The following is a 4,549-nucleotide window of genomic DNA, read 5'->3' as shown; positions in this document are numbered from 1 at the left end:
TTCTTTTTTTTTTAATAAATACTTTGAAAACTTTATTAAGAAATGAGTTTGAGAAAATGTTTGAAGATTGCTACACTGCAAATTGTAAAACAAAACTGAGAAAAATGTTAAAATGCAGATCAAGGAAGAAGTAGATAACAAACCTGGATTAGAACATTGAGTATCATAAAGATGTCAATTTTCCCCAGTTAATTAATTTTTTAATTAATTAATTTATTTTACTTGGAGGCTAATTACTTTACAATATTGTAGTGGTTTTTGCCATACATTGACGTGAATCAGCCATGGGTGTATATGTGTCCCCCCATCCTAAACCTCCTCCCACATCCCTCCACATCCCATCCCTCAGGGTCGTCCCAGTGCACCAACCCTGAGCACCGTGTCTCACACAACGAAGCTGGACTGGTGATCTATTTCACATGTGGTAATACACATGTTTCAATGGCAGGTAGATTCTTAACCACTGAACCACCAGGGAGGTCCCAGTATTTGTATATTTGTTTTCATTTGTTTCAAGATATTTTCTAATTTCCTTTTTGATTTCTTCTTTGTTCCTTGGATGTTCAAGAGTGTGTTGTTTAATTTCCAAATATTTGTGAACTTTCCGACTTTATTTGCTATTGATTTTTAGTTTTAGCCCATTGTGATCAGAAAAGATACTAGATATAAATTCAATCACTTTTAATTCGTTAAGACTTGTTTGGTGCTCTAATATGTAATCTATACTGGAGAATGTTCCATGTGCACTTGAGAAGAATCTATATTCTGCCGCTGTTGGGTGGTGGCATTCAATCCTTTAACAGCCGTGTGGTTGGGTCCTGTTGAGCTTGTGATCAACAAAATCTTAGGTCTCTGTCAGATAAACTGCTTTTAAGCAGAATCCAACTCACCAGGATCTGTACACTTGAATTATTAAGTAAAATATTAAATATTTATTCCTGTTTTATTTCCAATTCGTTAGGTTTAGACAATCAACTGGGCTCTTTTTTTCTCATTCTTTTAAAGAGGCTTTAATTATTTCAAAAAGTAACAGATACAGATAGTAAATAATTCAAATTATAGAAAAGAGTAAAAAATGTTTTCATCTTAGTTTTATCCAGCGGTTCTCCTCCCTAGTGGAAACCAGTTCTCATTTTTTTGTGTGTGTATCTTCCCAGCACTATGCTCTGTGTATGTTTGTATAATCTTTTAAAAAAAAAACACAGAAATGGCAGTGCACTATGTGTACTATTATATACCTAACTTTTTTCGCTTAACAGGGAGACCAGTAAAGTCCTCTTTCAGGAGCCTTTGAGCAGTTGACTGAATGGTAGAACAAAGTCACCTGTGCAAGATTTGAGGAAACAATATTCCATCCACAAAGTGCAGCAAGTGCAAATGCCCTAAGGTAGGACTGTGCTCAGCATATATTAGGAAGAGAAAGAACTTCATGTTGCCAGAACTTACTGTGTGAGCTGGAGAGGAGTATCAGATAAAGCTGGGGACTTCCATGGAAGTACAGTGGATAAGAATCCACCTGCCAAGGCAGCGGACATGGGTTCAATCTCTGGTCCTGGAGGATTCCACATGCCATGGGACAACTAGGCTCATGAGCTGTACCTCCTGAGCCCTTGCACCTAGCGCCTGTGTGCCACAAGAGAAGGCAGCTCAATGAGAAGTCCACACACCACAACTAGAGAATACCCCTGCTGCTGCCAAGTCGCTTCAGTTGTGTCCAACTCCGTGTGACCCCAGAGATGGAAGCCCACCAGGCTCCCCCGTCCCTGGGATTCTCCAGGCAAGAACACTGGAGTGGGTTGCCATTGCCTTCTCCAATGCATGAAAGTGAAACGTGAAAGTGAAGTCGCTCAGTCGTGTCCGACTCTTAGCGACCCCATGGACTGCAGTGCACCAGGCTCCTCCATCCATGGGATTTTCCAGGCAAGATTACTGGAGTAGCGTGCCATTGCCTTCTCCACTCCCCTACTCTCTTCGACTAGAGAAAGCCTGCACACAATAACAAAGACCCAGTGCAGCCCAAAATAAACAGATAGATAGATAAATAAAGAAAAGATAAAGCTGGAGAGGTAGGTAGGAGCCAGATCATACAGGACATCGGGATCATGACTGCTTCTCTTTGACACTGGAAATCACTGGAGAGTTGAGCAGGATTGTTGAAACAATAAATAATAAAATCTTGTAACAATTTTACCTACATAGACATCACGAGACCATAAAAATGCAAAATCAATATACACATTTTGGAAGATACAGATAAATGACTTTGGAATAAAGAATTCAGTTTTATGTTCTTAGCCTAGGACCAGAGTTATTGGAAACAATGAAAGGCACTTGTAACAATGAGATTGTGCTGGAATAAGGTCTCCCTACCCTCATTCACCACTGAGACAGGGACTCCAGGAAACAGGTTGAACAGAGGCAGGAAAAAGTTATCCTCAAAGAGTAGAAAACAGGCTAGTTTACAAGACAGGGACCTCAGTTCTACATCACTTAATGTCTTTAGTTTGGGCTTCACTACCCACTCCAGTGTTCTTGCCTGGAGAATCCCAGGGATGGGGGAGCCTGGTGGGCTGCCGTCTATGGGGTCGCACAGAGTTGGACACGACTGAAGGGACTTAGCAGCAAGCAGCAGCAGCAGCTCATATGGCAAAAAAAATCCACCTACAATGCAGAAGACCTGGGTTTAATCCCTGGGTTGGGAAGATCCCTTGGAGAAGGGAATGACAACCCACTCCAGTGTTCTTCCCTGGAGAATCCCAAGGACAGAGGAGCCTGGCAGGGTACAGTCCATGGGGTAGCAAAGAGTTGGACACGATGAGCGACTAACACTTTCACTTTCCAGTTAGCCCATCTGTGAACTAGGAAAAATAATTTCCTGCCTATATAGCTCATAAGGTTTTTGAGAACATCCAATAAGATAAAGTAGATGACAGTAACTAATGTACCGCAAAGTATGAGGACACATTTAGCATTGTCATTTTTAAATAAAACTCCAGGAAGAATATTGTGGGAGGGGGGTATGGAAATATTAAATAACAATGAATCAATAAATATGTGTTGAAAGCTTCCTGCACTGGCTTTATGCAGCTCTGTAAGTAAGTTAATTTGATAAATATTTACTTAGGATCTATTATGTTAAGGCACTGTAATAGATATAGCTGGGAGTCCCAAGAGCTCATACTTTGGAGGTAAAATCCTTATCTCAGATGAGGGACAGTGAGGGAGGGTGTGGGACTCCAGTTGGCAGAGTCTCCACAATCTGTAGCTTTTCTGCTGGTTGTGAAATTTTCCAGTTGCAGCAGCTAGAAAATTGGAATACATAAAGAAGTGAACCGAAATGAGAATGCTTTCCAAACTGTAAGGTGCTATATAACAGCATAATTAGTTACTGCTGCTGCTGCTAAGTCGCTTCAGTTGTGTCCGACTCTATGTGACCCCATAGATGGCAGCCCACCAGGCTCCCTCTTCCCTAGGATTCTCCAGGCAAGAACACTGGAGTGGGTTGCCATTTTCTTCTCCAATGCATGAAAGTGAAAAGTCAAAGTGAAGTCGCTCAGTCGTGTCTGACTCTTAGCAACCCCATGGACTGCAGTGTACCAGGCTCCTCCGTCCATGGGATTTTCCAGGCAAGAGTACTGGAGTGGGGTGCCATTGCCTTCTCCATGATTAGAGGGGGTGCTAAAAGATCAGCTGATATCAGGAAGTTCAATCTAACATTTTGAACTGATGTTTCATCCATCTCCAACTTGCTTATGAATGTCCATTTGAATGTAAGTTATTCTGAATGCATTTGTTTTCTCCTTACCTCTTCAAAATCTTTAAATTTCAGTCATTACAATCACACATGTGCAGTGACTGGGTGTGTTTAGCAGCAAAAAGCACATGAAGCAGAGTGACCTAGTGTCCATTACCACATGCCAGTTCACACAAAAAACTCCAAAGGCATGCTGATAGACAAGCTCAGCACAGATGGAACTGACTCCCACAGTCAACCACTGAAGTGGGAATGGGCACCTGATAACAAATCGAAGTTATCACTGCTCCACTAAGCTAAATAATAAGGCAAAGCATTTTCCATTCTTTTTTGCAAGATTTTAAAACATGGCGGCAACTTAATCAGAGTAATGAAGGAATTAAACACTTTAAGATCCATAAAAATAAAGACTGTTGATTTGTAAAACATTCACCTGCCTGGTCGATTTAAGTTCCTGTTAACCTTTCTCTTTGCTTGTTCACTGGCCAATTATATGAGCGGTCTTTCCCCTCTTTAGCTCAGTCCTTGTGTCATTATTGGCTAAAGTCAATATGACAGAAAGATGAACAGTTGATCAAACACAAGGAATGTAAAGAATCTTCACTGAACAAGCCAAATTAATTTCTTCTGTGAAATTATAAACATTTTATTAAATGTTAAATGTTTTGTTATCTATATACTCTTCCATGACCAGGACAACAGATGCTGAAAGCAAGAAAAGAAAATTCTTAAAAAATCAAATCCCTTGCCATCTCCCTCCTCCTCTAGGCATTTTAAAAATCATAATCTTTCTGG

Source organism: Budorcas taxicolor, chromosome 10, assembly GCF_023091745.1.
Source record: "Budorcas taxicolor isolate Tak-1 chromosome 10, Takin1.1, whole genome shotgun sequence".
NCBI lineage: Eukaryota > Metazoa > Chordata > Mammalia > Artiodactyla > Bovidae > Budorcas > Budorcas taxicolor.
The sequence above is the reverse complement of the archived record's forward strand: the minus strand, read 5'-3'. Positions refer to the sequence as shown.